The sequence below is a fragment of the Stenella coeruleoalba genome, assembly GCF_951394435.1.
Source record: "Stenella coeruleoalba genome assembly, chromosome: 3".
In the NCBI taxonomy this organism is placed as follows: Eukaryota; Metazoa; Chordata; class Mammalia; order Artiodactyla; family Delphinidae; genus Stenella; species Stenella coeruleoalba.
In genome coordinates this window covers 101,862,578-101,880,635 of record NC_137148.1, presented here as the reverse complement: position 1 = coordinate 101,880,635, position 18,058 = coordinate 101,862,578, and the positions used below count along the sequence as shown (strand labels likewise).

Here is an 18,058-nt window from a genome sequence, read left to right as displayed (position 1 = left end):
CAGTTTTCTCATCTCTAACATGGGGGTTATACATCTTATCTCAGAGACGGCCATGAACATCTATAAGAAGAACGCTTGGCAAGGTGACAAGCACATGTCTACTCAGTAAATCATGGTTTCCCTTTGTCTCTTTGATTCCAATTCTCTCCACCTCACCTATCAAAACAGTGATTAAGGGTTATCCATTAAACAACAAGATTTCCTTTTAGCTCTTAGTTTGTTTATTACATTATAACACATGAATACATTACCATCATAGTAATAGGTATAAACACCTATTGTAATAATAGGTATAAATACCTAGAGTACAATCTAGGTATCTAGAGTAAAATCTTCCCACTCCATTCCTCAGCCTCCATAACAATCACCACTCCAAAAGTAACCATATTTAGCATTTTAAGATTTATTCTTCTGCCTTTTCCTAGGCATGTGTAAACACATGAAATACTTAAATTTCGTGTTTCACATATATGGAATTTTACTATATAATTTTCTCTGCAACGTACTTTTCTAATTTACCAATATGTCTTGAAGATCTTTAAAAGTTAATGAATATAGGGCTTCCCTGGTGGTGCAGTGGTTGAGAGTCTGCCTGCTGATGCAGGGGACATGGGTTCGTGCCCCGGTCCAGGAAGATCCCACATGCCGCGGAGCGGCTGGGCCTGTGAGCCATGGCCACTGAGCCTGCGTGTCCGGAGGCTGTGCTCCGCAATGGGATAGGCCACAACAGTGAGAGGCCCGTGTATCGCAAAAAAAAAAAAAAAAAAAAAAGTTAATGAATATAGACCTGTGCCAACTTAGTGCCCAGTAGTCTGGATTCTGGATGTTCCCACAATTCATTTAACCATTACCCTTTGTATTAATAAATACTTATTCCCAGTGTTCCACTGTTACAAATGAAAAATATGGACTGAATGTTAAATGTTATTAGGAAATTATTTTTAATTTTCTTAGGTATAATGATTATATTGTGGTTATGTTGGAGAATGTCCTTATTAGGAAACGCATGCTGGAGTATTTAGAGGTCCTTAGGGGGGTGAAGTGTCATGATGTCTGTAACTTACTTTCAAATGATTCAGCAAAAATGTGTGTGTGTGTGGTGTGGGGGAATGAGAATGTATACACATACACATAGAGCTAAAGATAAAGCAAATATGGAAAACATGTAAACCATCATTGAATCTAGGTGGTGGATACAAAGGTGTTATATATATTTTTTTAATTTACATATTCCCAGGGCTCCACCATTACAAATGAACAGTGCTGCACTGAACACCTCTGTATACCTCTGTGCTTATATAAAGTTGAGCACTGCCTTAGAATAGATATTTAGAAATAGAAATACTGTAAGAATGAAACACTGACTATAAATTCAGATAGGTAATACCTTAAAAATATTAGACATGTTTATTCTCCATACTGCCATGTCATTTCTCCTCACATTCCATTTGTCTATACAAGTCATATGGCCAATGATGATAAAGAATTGGGAAAATACACTCTTCTTACAGGAATATTCATAGACACTTGAAAATAATAACAGAGTTTGACACAAATTGCAATACTGAATGATATTATTGAATTGAACTTCAAAAAAACCCAAAAAAGTCTTTTGGTATCTAGGTTTAAAAAGAGAAGAAAGTAGGGAGATGGGAAGAAATTAATTAGGCTCCCTAGTAACACTCAGTGCCAAGAGTCATAGGGAAATATTTCTGTGGGAAAGAATATGTGCCTCCAGAATATTATAAGCAGTCAAGGTATTGTCTAGATTGTCTATGACAACCAGGCATCATTTTGTCCCTTTGTCCCCTCCTATATTGCAAGGTATAAAGACTGGAAATACCGTTTTCTCCATTCCAGCCAGCAGAATTCCAGATGGAATTCTGCCGGTGAGAGGAACTTGAACAAGATGTAGAAGGCAGACAAGATGCAGAAGCCATCATGGCTTGGTGCTAGCAGCAGGCAAGCACATAGGCTTTGGCACATGGCAGCTTCTAGGCATCCCCCTGCAAGTCACTCATTTGGGTGCTATAGGCCACTGAGGTCATCAATGATGGCTTCCTGAGATTTTTGTCCTTCCTGATTTCCTGAATGCCAATTTCCCTGAGTTGGACTACTCCAGCCCTTTCAGCAGTTTAGTAAACCTCTAACTCCTTCAGTCAAATCGCACTTTATTTGAAGCACCTGGACTGATTCTCCCTCCATTTCCCTGAGGCACCTTGACTGAATACATATAAAATAGGCATTCCAGTGGATACAACAACTTAGGAAATAACAGTCCACAAGACTTTCTTTTAACAAGTACTTAACTATAAAATAAAATTAAAAAAATAAAAACAGAACTTAAGAATAGAGAATTAGATATATAGAAGAGAAATACAGAATTCAGATTTTTTAAAGTAGGGTAATATGATTACAGAATATACTATGTTATAAACCTTGGCATTATAATATTCAGAACTACCAAAACCAGGGGGTAAGGAAGAAAGAAGGAGAGGGAAACTGTCATGTGCTAATGTCCAAATGTCATCATCTTTCATAGCAGGTCAGGGATGAATACTGTCTAAAGTTTAAGAATTTGACTTTTGAAATGAACTCTGGTCTCTTTAGTTCTTTTATAATTTTTTTCCTTGAAGTAGAGCATGTACTTGTGTTTCAGCAATTAATTCACATATATTTTTCCTTTTTTCCATTAAGTTAAAAAAATTTCATTAATATAATTTTTAGAAAATTTGATCTATTTATATATCCTTTTATCTATATATATCTATGCTCATCAAATTGCTTCACTGTAATATCTGGATGGTTGTTTTGTGGTTGATTTAAAATTTTTATTTTATATAATTTTCTCTACTGTTTAGTTTTTAATAATGTCATTAATAAAGTCATTATTCTTTTTGTATAAAAACCAAAAATAGGGCATCCCTGGTGGCGCAGTGGTTGAGAGTCCGCCTGCCGATGCAGGGGACATGGGTTCGTGCCCCGGTCTGGGAAGATCCCACATGCTGCGGAGTGGCTAGGCCCATGAGCCATGGCCGCTGAGCCTGTGTGTCCAGAGCCTGTGCTCCGTAACGGGAGAGGCCACAACAGTGAGAGGCCCGTGTACCACACACACACACAAAAAAAACCCAAAAATAATAATGAGCTTTAGCCCTTTATATCACCCCTGCCAAGTATACTATATATTGCTTTGGATTTGTCAACAATCTTTTTTTTTTAATAACGTGAGCAACATTCTTCAATTCTATAAAATTGATTAGTTGCATTTGGATTTGAACTATTTATGTTTTTATGTAATGCAGTATATTTAACTAAGCTACTCCAGGGAGTTTATGGGGAAAAAATGACCTTGAAAATGAAAGTTAAATCAATAACACAGCATACCAATGCAAGACAAAGGGTTTTTCCTAATTATCAACTATGAGTCAGTTATAACTATTAACTTGTTGTTAAACAGTTTTTATTCTAATCAGTTCACAAATGCTGATAGAGTTCAAAACAAAGCTAATAAAATTTTTTAATGATTATCTTAGTAAAAAGAAATAGTGTTAAACCCAGTAATCTGGGAAAAGAGTATTTGCAACTCTCAGAAAAAAAGGTTATTTAATCTTAGACTATTGACCTACCTACTCCAGTCTAACATCTTTAAACAAAATAAACACTTCTTTGTCTAAGCAGCTCCAAATTCTGAAATCAAAGCACACACAAAACAGTATTCTATCTTGTGTGTTTTTTCCATGACATTTATCCTGATATATCTTGTCAATTAACATATATAAGGTATAGTGAGTCATTGGCATACATTAATCTCCCGGGGGTGTATCAGGGGGAGTCACAATGATGAATATGTATTATACTCTTAGCTGCTGACTCAATCTTATATAGGAAAACTGGACATAGTGAACTCTGAATAGAGACGATAGAACGTAGTGGCAAAGAGTCTTCAGGTCTACCACTCACCAAACCCTCTTCCAAAGAAAATGGATGGAGAAGATTCTTTGTTTTACGTGACTCCATTTCCCTGATCACTACTGATAGATCAGACATGGGGGCCTGCTTATGAGATCGTTTAGCATGTGAACTCTGTTCATTGGGGAAAAAAATCTAAGTTAGAGATTGATTCATTCAGTATTTCATTAATTTCTGAGATCATACTAAATGCCCCATGCTCTGCAAGGAGCTGGTAGCTAACACAGTGCTTAACCCAATCAGAGATAGGCTCTACCCTCCTGAATCTTACAGTTTAGTGGGAGAAATAGATAGTGGTCAGTGTATCCTACAAATATTTCAAAATGTGTCCTTGTCACAGAAGATTATAGGAAAGGCATAGTCGTAGTGAAAGGGAGGACTGGTCGAATGTGGCTTCTTAGAGAAGGTGACATTTGAGCTGATATCTGAAGGAGGAGAAGCAGTTATGCAGATGAAATCACAGGGGTATAGATATTAGTCAAAGCCAACATCATGGCTGAATGAAATCAACTGGGGGACAAAGTGTTAGAAAGCAGACCAGGATTGATATTCATGAAACCACAACATTTAATGACCAGGAAGATCTGGGATTTGAAAATGAAGAACCAGCCAATGATGTAGATGAAAACCCAGGAAAATGATTAAATTAATCATAGCCTTTATCTTGGGGAGAATGGATAGTGGTTAGAAGAGTTATAGGCCAAAAGACAGAGATACAGAAGTAAACAATTTCCCAGGCTGGAAAACCATGCACAAGCTACAAAGTGGTGAGGAGTACAGAGATGCTTTTCTTGGAAATGAATAGAACAAAGACAGAGATAGAGTGACCCAAAGATCAGGGCAACAGAAGTTTGCTGCTGAGGGGTCAATGGCATTGTACATTCACAGGGGATATTTTAAACATTGTCCAGTTTCTTGAGCAGCATTGTAGCCTCATGATACCTGGATACAAAAAGGTTTCAATTATTTCTTGTCTTTCTTACTTTCCTGTGTATTCTTACAATAAACGCCTTTCAATTGGGCACTTAAGCATACATATATATAGACACACACACACACACACACACACACACACACACACACACACACACACATATTTCTAGCAACATGAATGAAAGGGCCCAACTAACACATTTAGAAAGTATAGGCTTAATAGAATCAAGTGCTAGCTCATCATGGCACAGAACTGCAGGAAATTGTTCATGCTCTTAAGTCTGTGGTCTCCTTGATTTAAAAAAAGACAATTACAAAAACTGTGAAAGAACCTTTAAGAGTATATAATCTTAAAGTGGAACAAACTCTAGGGGTAATGGATTATACCAGATGGCCACAATAGATGGTTACAAAAATGGGCCATAACTTCCAAGTATGGGTTAGATAATTCAGAGGTGGAAAGGGGAGGCACACAGAGAGAGACTTAGCTTAGCTTGTGGCTCTCATGATAGGACAGTACAACATTGGTCCCTAAAATTCTATTCATTAAAATATTCCACCTACAACTTCGGACTGTGTCAATAATCTCACAAAGATACCATGAAACAAAACTTACGCTGCAGGAATGCCATGAAAAAACTACTTTCTTCGTGTCTTCAGGGTTCTGAATTCAATCTGAACCAACACTACAGGACGGTAAATGACCTGAAATATTCACATACATTTTTAATGTAAGACCAGTCCTATCATCTTTTTTTTTTTTTTTTACTTGAAAATGACTTTTATCAGCAGAGGGGAGTGCTGAGCTCTTGCTACTTCTGATGTATTTGTGTTTCTTCTTTATAAAGTTACTGTTACCTCTGATTTTGAGTGTGTATTTAGACTTGTGAACATAGACAATCATAGTGTCAGCTAGTTAGGGACCTTTGGAGTCATCTAGTCCTACCCCTAACCGTTTCTCTCTATATAAAAGTGTATGAGCTCGTAAGACCACAAGGGATTTGCAGTCTATACAGTGGAATTTACTAATAGATTTTGCCGCTTATGTAATGCACATGTGGGCCATTATCTCCTTTCTCATGCATCATCAGTGTTCCCTTTCTTCTAGATCATTTCCATCAATATACAAAAGTACTGTAATATCTCCCATCTTAAAAATAACCCTACCCAGGCTCCTCTCCAGGTACTTCCCTGTTTTTTCTTCTCATCTTGAGAGTAAAACTCCTACAAGACATAGGACCTTGCTAGCTCCTTTCTTCCCATTCTGTCTTGAATCTACTCCCATAACGCTTTAGTTCTTGTCCCTGTGTTGACATCATTCTTGTCAAGATCACTAGTGACCTTCAAAGAGCCAAACCCAGTGGTCATTCTCTGTTCTATTCTTACTTTCTGTATCAACAGCATTGACATAATGCATTCCCCCATTCTTGAAACATTTTCACTTGGCTTCTGGAATAATTCTCTTTCTCGGTTATCCTCCGCCTTCACCAGTCATCTTCCTCTGTTTTCTTTGCTGGTTCTTCCCCACCTCTCAGCACTCTAGCCACGGAGTATTCCAAGCTCAGCATTCAGAATTCTCCTCTGTCTGTGTCAGCTTCTTGGGTGAGCTCATCTAGTGTCTTGGATTTAAGTGTTACCTCTATTTGGATGACTTTAAATTTACATCTCCAGGACTTCCCTGGCAGTCCAGTGGTTAAGACTCCGTGCTTCCACTGCAGGGGACACGGGTTCCATCCCTGGTCAGGGAACTAAGATTCCACATGCTGTGCGGCTCAGCCAAAAAAAAAAAGAAAAAAATAGTAATATCTCCAGCCTGGACCTCTTCCCTGAATTCCAGGCTCATATATCCAATTCTCTACTTGACATCTCCACCTGGATGTCTAATGGGCATCTCAGACGTAAGTCCACCATCAAGCTCTTGTCCCAGCCACTTCCACCCCTATAATTTTGCTCCCGTGCAAGTCATCCCAATCTCTGTAAATGGCAATTGTATTTTTCCAAGTTTGCCAACCAAAAACCTTAGAGCCATCCATCCTTCTCTCAACACTGTATCCAGTCTGACAGGCAATTCTTTAGGCTCCTTCAAAATGTGTCTAAAATTTTTCATCTCCTCTGTTGTCAACGCCATAGTCCAAACCACAATCATCTCTTCTCTAGATGATTATAATAGTCCCCTGACTCTGCTTTCTGCTTCCACTCCTGTCCCCTGCGTCTCTTCTCCACATAGCAGACATAGTCATGCTCTAAAAACCTTTATCAGGTCACACTACTCCTCTTTCCACAGTGCTCAAATACTCACATTGTCCTTCAAGGTGCTACATGACCTGCCCGAAGCACACCCACAGGTCATCTCATGGCGCACCACTACCTTTCTGTCCTCATCGCCCACCACTTTCCCCCTAACCATGCCACATCGACTCCCTGCTCTTTTTTTTTTAAATTTTATTTATTTATTTTTGGCTGCGTTGGGTCTTCATTGCTACGCGCAGGCTTTCTCTAGTTGCGGTGAGCGGGGGCTAGTCTTTGTTGTGGTGCGTGGGCTTATTGCGGTGGCTTCTCTTGTTGCAGAGCCCAGCTCTAGGTGTGCGGGCTTCAGTAGTGGCAGCACAGGAGCTCCGTAGTTGTGGCTCACGGGCTCTAGAGTGCAGGTTCAGTAGTTGTGGTGCACGGGCTTAGCCGCTCCGCGGCATGTGGGATCTTCCCAGACCAGGGCTCGAACCCATGTCCCCTGCATCGGCAGGCGGACTCTCAACCACTGCGCCACCAGGGAAGCCCCCTCCCTGCTCTTCTGAGCACTCACCCCAGGGCCTTTGTGCTTGCTGTTGTCTCTGTTTGCAATTCTCTTCCCCCACATGTCCCCAGGGCCCACCCCTTCACTCCCTTTAGCTCTCTCCTCAAAGGTCACCTTACCTAATGAGACCTTTCCTGAGCCCCTTATACAAAAGAGTGCCCTCCCCCACCCCAGATTTCTCCATAGCACTAACTCTCATGAGGCATATATATAGTTATGTGTTTCTCTTTTTCTATGTGTGGGTTAAGTATGATTTGGTGCAAAGTGAGGACTATATAGCCTAGGAGACAGAATTTCCAGCAGCTCTGAGAAACTGCTCTGAAGAGGTCGGGGGAGAGGTCAGTCTATATATTAATGTGAGTTTAGTGAAGGAGGGTCAAGCACACATTTTGGCAGAGACTTGCTGCTGGTCAGGAGGAGCAGATGTCAGTGTTAATGATTTTAGTGCTCTTCTAGATGTGAGGAGATGCAAGAATTGGGCTCATAAATCTTCTCCTGAAAATACCTATCTGAAGACCTGTTCTGCCAGTTTTTCCCAGGGCACAGAGTGCCTCGTTAGTTGTGTGTTTCTTTATCTGACTTCTCCCCCTAGAATATAAGCTCCATGAGGACATGGACTTTGTTGTGTTAACTCATACATCCCCAGGGCCTAGAACTATACCTGGCATATAGTATGTACTCGATGTATATTTATTGAATGAGTGAGTTTGTGAATTTTGTGGCTAAACATACAGTACAAACTATCCCTCCTCTCCCTCCAACTATGCAGTGGTTAGTTAGCTGGTGAGGTAGGATAAGCTACCCTCACCCTGCTCAGGTATTTCTCTGTGATGCCTTCTTCTACCTCTCAGTTCAGGGATTTTATAGCAAATTCTTGTGGAACCCTTCTTATTTTGTAAGCTAGGCTTTGTTTAGTTTCTAATCATGCTGGTTGGTGTTTCTATCCCACTAAAGGGGATAAAGCCCAATGTATTTTAAAGTATTTACCTATGAAGAGCATTTAAATGGGTTTGCTTAAAGTGGGGAAAAAGAACACGTGTGTGTAGTGTGCATGTGTTATGTGTTTCATGTTTTTATCACAAAGTTTAGTTATCTTTGACCTTGACTAACCTTCCTTGATGTCTGAGACAATTCTTCTATTTAATAAAACTAATGTATGTCAGATGTGCTTTTCTATTTTTTGTTTGTTAAGCAAGAAGTTGTAAAACAGTGGTCTTTTCAGATACTGTACTTCTTCCAAATGAGCAAACTACCAAACTATCAAAGAAAGATAGTATGAAGTGGTATAACTTGAAATATTATTTTGAGAAATAAGAAGACAATGCATCTCATTAGACCTATTTTTTTCATAAGAATATAAGAATACATATTCCATGTTGATTTCAGCATCACAGAACTAAACAGATTGTGAAGTTCAACCTATTTACAATTTATAATGAAATGTAATTGTGGCTTTTAATTCTCAACTGGGAAGTAGTAATCTTACCATGGACATCAAGGGAGAAAAACAACAGTGTCTTCACTTGGCAAGAAGCACTTATGGCTGTATATAATGCAGATAAGTTTGTTTGAGAATGTAGACAGCTTTCTAGACAATCACTGGAGATAGGACCTTAATTTAACCCCGAGCCTGAAGCATTTCCTCTGGGATGTGGATGACTGATAACATGGCGGAGAGCAAAGAAAGTATAGATTTATTGAAAAATGGATGTTGCAAGCAGGGGGTGTTAAATTTCTTCCTTTAAATCATCGTTTAAAAGGACAAGCTTAGATTCCTGCTTCAGGATGAAAAGCCTAAGTATTGGAAGAGAGAGAAATTTTTTAAATCGCAGGTAGTTGGCATTTTCGACATTTCATTTCAAAAGATAAGTGATGTACTTAGCTCTAGCTCATCTTGCAATAAGATGGCATGACTACACTTGCTTTTAATATCCTCCACACAGGCTACCTCAGTGATTTCTAATTTAAAGCAAATGAGTCCTTTACTGACAGCTTGATAATCTTTGGGAACACTGGAAAAAAAAAAATCTGTTCATGGTATTAATGAGCATCATTTAATAACCAGCTTCTTTAAATGGTGGAGTAAATAGATCTTTATTAACACAGATTATGTATTATGTGTTTCTGTATCACAGTCTTCAAGAATAACCTTTTAACAAAATGAGTAAATAATCTATAATGGGCCTCTTGCCCTTTCCTAAGCAAAATATCAAGAACTTCTGCAAGGGCAGAGGTTAAGTAACTCCTTTATTTACTAATGATAAAGGTAATTGTGCGAAACCTAATTCTACCAGGTTAGAAAAAGAATTTTTCTTTTAGCTAACACTTGGCCCTCAGAGCAATTTTTTTAAAAATAGAGAGTAATTCTTCAAATAAAGCTTACCCTTATCTCTCCTGTAAGAGTTAGTTAAATTCATGATTGCAAGCAAAACACTGGCTATATTCCGTTTTAAATGGCCAGCTAAGAACAGTGAATAACTATTCTTTACTGGGGCTGCTCAAAGTAGTAGTTTCAATATCCATTAATAGTAAACATTCCTTATTATCCCTTTCATCCAGTTGAACTAACCAAGTGGCAGAGTTCTGTTGCTAATTATAAAATAGACTACATTATAGAAGAATTAAAAAAGCAAGTGAATCATCCGGAGAGCTGCCATGGTTTTTCTAGCATTCTACACCTACGTGTGAATTTTAATATATAATTTTAATTACGCAATTCTTCCCAACGCACTGTTCTCATTACTTAGGCAGCGTATGTGTGTATTTCTTTTACCTTGATTACAAAGTCAAACCATTTGAGCTGAAATTAAAAATATCTGTGTATTTATAGAGAAAACAGAGGACTGTGTTTTGATAAGGCCTCCGAAGGAGTAGGGCAAAACGTAACCCTGTAAGGAAAGGAAGGCTGCCCGGTCTTCCTATCAGACACTGGCTAACGAAATCCTCAGAGGGTTTGTTACATGAGCCAGTGGGCTGAGGCAACCTTTAACATGCAGGAAACTGGAGTTAATTAAACCGTTACCGGGATCCTATCTGTCATCCTAGCTGTGTGCTCCAACCCAGGTCCATTTACATTTTAGAATTGAAAAAATGTTCTCAGGATTGTTGATAAACCATGTTTACTGTCTCTATTGATTTGCTACTTTTGCATAACCTTTATGTTTTAATTATCTTATAGTATTTCTTGAAGGCTCTCGTGTAGCCACCGCTATCTGATTAGACTTTGCTGGCAATTATGAGACACTAGGAGAACACCGTTTAATGGCTTAATCTGCTTCAAAGGTATTAGATGACTGCAGGAGTGAAACTGCTAAGAAAAAAATAATGTACCATTATGGAAAGGCTATTTTCAAACCACAGTTGTACTTACTGTAGAGGAGACAACCTCAGATTATTTTCCTGCTTTATTCAGTGGAAGGCCTAAGGGGGGATTATTTTGTAGATAGTATGTCAGAAAAAGCATACACCAGGTGGCTATCAATGGATAATTAACATACAAATTTAACACCTGGTGAGCTTGCATTCTGTGAAAGACCTGAGGCTAGGCCTTTTTCTAATATTGAATGAAATCTTAGTATAACATAAATGAAACTTACAGAATGTGTGCTTATTCACTTTACCTAACATTTATTGAGTGCTTTCAGTGTATCAGGTACTGTACTAAGATCTCATTACATGGATCATCTCATGATCATGGGATCATATTAGCCCATTTTAGACAAAAAGAAACAAAGGCACAGAGAGGTTCAGTACTTTGCCTCAGATCACACAGCCTGCAAATGGGTTTCCACCTTAGGGTGTCTGATTCCAGAGCTCTGTGGCTTAACCACTGGGTGTTACCCAGTGGGATATATTTCAATAGTGGTTCCTGAATGTCACTAAAAGAAGAATGATCAGGCCATATTATCCTTTTAACATTTTAATACCCAAATACTGGACCAGAGGTTTAATTTGAAAACCCAATTGTGACAACTGTTTCTAAAAATCAAAATAACTCCAACGCAATTATATATAATATTAAAGTTTATGTACACATATGCTATTTAAAGAAGTTGACCATTATGAATGGGTTTCTACCAGGAGATATAACGGAAAACAGAAGAAGAATCAGATTACTTAACATCCTGCCTGCTCTTCTAAAATTAAAAAAAAAAAAAAAGATCCTGAATTTGCTGATTTATCACTAATGCCTTAACAATGAACGTTCATGAACACATAGTGCTTGTTCACACAATTTTTGTTGTTGTTAAAAGGAACCTGGCAACATTTTCCCTAAACACTCCAAAGGCAATCCAGAGTTCAAATTCCATTCATTTCATTTCTTTTTTAAATTTTTATTGTAATACAGTTGATTTACCATGTTTTGTTAGTTTCAGGTGTACAGCAAAGTGATTCAGATATATATATATATATATATATATATATATATATATATATATATATATATATATATATATTCTTTTTCAGATTGTTTTCCCTTATAGGTTATTAGAAAATATTGAGTATAGTTCCCTATGCTATACAGTACATATCCTTGTTGGTTATCTATTTTATATATAGTAATGTATATATGTCAATCCCAACCTCCTAATTTATCCCTCCCCCCTTTCCCCTTTGGTATTCATAAGTTTGTTTTCTATGTCTGTGTGTCATTCATTTCATTTCTGAACGTGAGGGAAAGAAAACCCCATAACCTTTCTAGCATAAGTAGAGAAATTAGAGCCACTAAGGTTCTGGTCGCACATAAGAGCAGATGCATCAATCTCAGTGAGTCATATAAGCTGCTGTTCCACCCTCTGCCCCATCCATCCATCCACATGATGTTTAGTAAGCAAAGCAGGATAGCATAGGACATGAGAGCACAGATTCTGAAGCCAGGCTTCCCTCCTTCTTAAAGGCTCTGCCTCAGCTAGCTATGACTCTGGGCTTAGTTTCTCCATCTGTAAACTGGGGATAATGTATATTGAAGACAATTTATGGTGGGGATTAAGGGAATTACTATAGGTAAAGAACTCAGAAAAGTGGCCCATATAAAGTAAGCGAACTATTAGTAGAACAGTGTCGTGGGGCGCTACGCTAGGCCCTTCAATAACATTCCATCCAAATGTATAACTTTGATCTGCTTCGTCATTTGCTGAAAAACTAATGACGACAATACTAAGACATGGTCCTTGCTCTCACACTGTCACACTCTTTCTTTAGTTTTCCCAACAATACTTATATCCCAAGGGGAAGGAGAGCAGGAATGGTCCTGGGCAAAATGAGCAGCCTTTTTTCCAGGGCCCTCCAGGGTCACTCTGAACGTGATGTTCATGTGCTCCCCTGCCCGGTCAGCACCATGGCTGCGGCCAATCCTGTGGGCCACACCTGGGCCAGCTGCTCAGGACCTTTCAAGGTACCATTAGGCTTCAGCTAGAAACTTTTGCAGGATCTACACATTCTCCCAGGAAAACACCCATCTCTTTTACTGTGCTTGTGTCCTACAGGCACGAAAACAGGGATCATTTACCCAGCCCTAAATGCTCATTTACCCAAAAAGAAAAAATACATCCATTTTTCAAACTCATATATCTCATTCTATTGCAACAGTAGGGGCAGGAAGAAAATAATCTCCAGTTACTCTCAAATGCAGAGGAAACTAACAGACAGGTAGTATAGGGGAGGGAAAATATTTTTTCCTCCACTCATGGTAGGTTCTCTGACTGCAGCCCTGTAAATTAGATTGACAAAAGACAGATTAACAAGAGAAAAACCAACGAAAGTTTATTAGCATGTCCATTGCACTTACACATGGGAGTACCCAGTGATGAGTAACACAAAAGGGTGGTTAGAACTTGAGCTTATAGAGCATCTGAACGATACAAGTAGTTATAATAAATGTTTAGACAAGTGACAACACAAAGGAAAGGACTTTGAGCTTCTGGAGTCAGCAAGTTGTGGGACGCGAATCTATGGGGAAACTAATGGCCGATGAGAGCTGGTTGGAACACGGCTGGTGTTACATGGGTTCCTCTGGTGCTGTCTCCGGGCTGATAAGCGTGTAGCGTTGTCTCTGGTGACTAACTCCCTTACTTCCTGGTAGAGAGAGGAGGGGGACACCTTTACAAATGTTTGTCGTGCTCTTAGGCAGCTAGTGGGAGGGCAGAGAGCTTGTCTTATATCTGCTTCTTCTCAGTTGTCTCCAGTTTAAAATAATCTTTATGGCACGTCCTGCTACCCCTCAGTAGGGACTTTCTGCTTCATCCCCCAAAAGCAATTCATTCTCTCTCTCCATCCTTGCAGCAGCCACTAGTCAGAATGAACAAGAGAAAAGTCAGACGGCGGTGCTTCCACACCAGCGCCGCATACCTATGGATTCAGCCGTGTTCTTCCTTTAGCCCCCAGCCTCCCTTGGGAGTTACAGGAGAAAGTCCCGGTTCCCTCTCTTCCAGGCCTGCCTGTAGCCGCAAATCCTCCTCCTTGGAACTCAGTGCCCAGCTTCATTTCTGGGAGTTGCTACCACTGAAAGAATATAGGCCATCCAACCTACCTCCCGCCCCTGTGTTTAATCCCTTATGGGCACTGTAGGACATGATGTAATCTGCTCTTGTTTTATGTGTGTTACTGGGGTTTCACAGGATGATTTAGGGGGCAGATGGAAACTTTTTTCTATCTTATAGTTTGAGTTGTATACTTATTTAATTTAATATATTGAGAAACACATCAGCACATCAAAACGACTATTTGAGAAGTATTTTTGCTTCAAATAAGCCTAGGAAAACAAGAATTAAGTTAAAGTTATACAGCGAAACATAAATATGTACAGGTGATATATGAAGACAGCACACAAAGGAGCAACATTTGAGGCTGTTGTCGTACCCTGACTATATGGTTGACTCAGGGTTATGGCTAAGAATAAGAGGGTGGCTCTGCCTTTTCTGTAAGTGAAGAAAATAATCAAGGAGAGGAAGTGACTTCTAATAGCGCCCAATGTGAACATTAAATATTAGCTGTTTCACTAAAAACGTTAATGAACACTAATGAAATGATACAGATACATGGCGAATGTTTCGCCTGGCTTGTTAAGTTTTGTTTTCTCTTTTAAGAGGGAGCGATTTGTTGCGATGTTGGAAAAACTCCAACAGCCCGCCAGGCTGGAGTTCTGTCACACAGTCCCGAGACACCCCATGCTAAGGGGCCACATGGCAGAGCCCAGGGGGATAATGGCTGAACAGACAAGCAAACCCTGCAGGGTCTCCCTCAGTAGTTTACTTGCAAGACTTGCCCTGTGCCTGTGCAAACACTCAGTTAAAATTTGTTTTCTCCAGAAGAGTGAGGAGAGAAAGATAACCCTGGTGGAGGCGTAAATTTGCATTTGCAGTCAGTTTGTATTCTTGTTAGCAACTTAATTCTAACTATATTCTACACACTAGAAAGGGGAGAAGTCATCCCAAAGAAGATGCCAAATCTCTCCTAGTTGGAGTAGGGACAAAATTGACGTCATTTTATCAAGTTTTCCTTTCAGGTAATTCTTTAAAGGCAGCATTTGAAGAGCTAGAAGACAGGGGACACTCTCCTTAGATTACTTTGCCTGTTCTGAGTTATTCTGAGTTAGGACTGGGTAAGAAAACAACAGTCAGATCTGGGCTTTGAGCAACTTGCTTTGTAACGATTCCGTCAAGTGCTGGCCCCGGGTCCACGTACCTCAGTTGGATGCAGCCCACGGGCAGGGAGCCAGGCATCACCACACAAGAGGCACGGCACCTCTTCCTGAAGGTCACATTAGCTTGTTGGTAATTCATTTTAGATCATTTTTATATCCAAGCAAAATGAATATACACTGGAGTTGAAAATACTCAAGCATTTTTAAGAGTAAACCACCACATCTGAAAGAAATACTGAACTTTCATCAGTCCTCTTTAGGCTAAACCCCTCCCACTTCCCCAGGGGGACACACCCCCCTTCAGTCTCCTCTACCTAACAGGCGCTTGGGTGGAAAGCTATAAGGAACCCTTCGCTGTCTCTGATGCTTCCAGCCATCCTCATCTATGTACTTCCTTCTCTGCTGCTTCTGGCTCCTTGCAGCCTTAGCCTTAAATTTGCAAGGGGTCCACAAAGATATCTTCAGTATCTATAAGTACCTGTATTTAGTAAGCCCTTCTGGGAGCTTTCCCTCCACCTCATAATAAAGCTCAGCTATTAACCCTTTCTACTTCAACACGAATTTCCTTCTCTTCTGTTCTCCCAGGCTCACTTAGCCTTTACGCTTTATCTCTTACAGAATTAAAGACTGCCTCAAAGGGATTTTGGCTTCCATAGGCAAGAGAAAGGGCCCGCTGCTGTGCATGCCCGCTTGCCCACATGGCTCCTTTGCCGGCATCTCCTACCCCGAGGCTCCAGAACAGGATTCTGAACGAAAGCTCATCGGCTTTTTCTCTCCTGCTTTACCCAGGTATGCAAGCTTCTTGACTATCCAGCTCTCCTCTCTGCCCATCTCTCACTCCTTGGGTTGAAGTACTATCATGAATGAACTGGACTAGTTCTAACTGGTGCTTCAGTACAACTCACAAGGTCCACTAAGTATTCATTTTCTGCTTCTGGGGTGATCATCACTATTCTAGATCAAAACTGTTCTCATACATTTAAAGTCAGTACTTCTCAGCTTAATTCATCATGCGTCCTTTCAAGTAGGTGATCATATAGCCAATCTGTATACATGCCAAGGTCTCCCATCCTCTGCCAGGAAGGACGATTGCTTAGCAATGAGGAAACTGGGACACAGTCCTTTTTATTTTTAACTGTAAACATGAATTAGATGCTTGGCACACATGAATGGTGTTAAAACATCTCTTTGTAAAGTAATCTGTCATAGTGTCTTCGTCACCAGGCCAACTGGAAGGACTTTACTGTTGCCTCTGGTAGGAAAGTTGAAAACAATGACTAAAAAGAAACCATATCTATTTACATCATGTTTCCATAGCAGTCGGGCTCAGGAGATGGTTTGGGTATATTACCTAGCAAGTTGTGAATGCAAAGATGTCAGACCTTGTTATATATTTGTCTGCTCTGGTAGAAGCCTGGTTACACAGAACGATTTTCCCTTGGCCGTCTTGGGCCCGGGCTCAGAGGCAGTGCCACACACAACTGTGTCTATATTCAGTGCTGCTAGGAAATACTGCTGGGCCTTGGTTACAGATCAGTCCTCCTCTGGCAAACCTGCCTGGGATAGGACTTAACCCACTCTCCCAGGGTCTGTCTCCTTCTTGTTTATGCTACTGATATTATTACTCTTGCTTTCTTTTTTTGGGTGGGTGGGGTGGTGGTGGTGGTTGTTTTTTCATTTTCTCTAGTCCTCTCCTTCCCAAAGGATGTCTGTCATCAGGCTCTCTTAAGGTCAGCCTTGTTACATGGACCTGACACAAACAAACATCTTTCCCCTTCCCCTAATAGTGGTTCTTCCCCTGCCTGTGCTACAAGTCTCAGTGCTGCCTCTGTTGTCACGACCGGCCTGCTTCTGTGTTAACGACTGAGAGCTAGAGGTTCATTTCTGGACACAGTGACGAGGAATGCGAGAGAGTCTGCCCCATGGGGCGTGTTGGTCCTCCTCTGCCTCTTCTGTCCAAGCTTGTTCTTTGCATCCACATCTCTCCCCTGTTCCCTAAAAGACTGCAATACTGGGTCTGTTGGAATTAACACTGCCAGTGACTAAGACAAGGTTTCAGAATCAATGCACTCCCCATCATCCTGGGAAGTACAGGACACAATAAGCATGAGAACTTCCTAAACTTTATTCATCACCTTCAGTTTCCCCAACATGCAGAAGCCCGGCATTTTCTAACAAAGATGATTTCTGAATACTGGGGCGAGGATGGCTTTTTACATACCAATCATAGAACAGAACAGATACAATTTACATGGAGCATTTGCGTCTCTAAGTCCTGAGAAATTTGGGAAATTAAGAAGGTTCCCCCCTCATTTCTTTCAGAAAGCATGTGAAAGCATTCTTTTCCTGCTAAATGGATTTAGTCTAACTGCCTCATTCATTATGCTAAAACCATGAAGCAATTTCCTGTTCAAAGCCCAGCTCACAGGCTCTCTGTTGTCAAGTATTTGAATTTCAGATTAGAAATGTGTTCATTTGGATGGCTTGAAAGGAAGGCTTTGTTGTCAACTTGGCTTTATGTTCTGCCAGAAGCCAAATCCCTCCTCTTCAGCAGTCACCAGCAAAATACCAGACCTCAGCTCTGTACTCAGTGTCTTGAAACAAACACTTCTGGCCTCTGTGGTCAAAGCAATGGTTAGAGATTTACTCTCCCCCATAACACAGTTCTCTCAGACGACCATTTCTGACAGATAGTAGCAAATATTTAGGGTCTTCACTCTGCC

The 18,058-nt window shown here is 40.1% G+C and overlaps 1 long non-coding RNA gene across 1 annotated transcript in view; it reads left to right on the top strand.

Annotated features, from left to right (window-relative positions):
- The window catches only part of LOC307184213, a 319,259-nt gene extending 303,164 nt beyond the window's left edge, over window positions 1–16,095 (top strand). The window contains exon 3 of the long non-coding RNA XR_013827684.1: window positions 15,954–16,095. This is a non-coding gene — a long non-coding RNA (uncharacterized lncRNA). The remainder of the gene's footprint in view (window positions 1–15,953) is intronic.
- The last annotated feature ends 1,963 nt before the right edge of the window (window positions 16,096–18,058 follow it).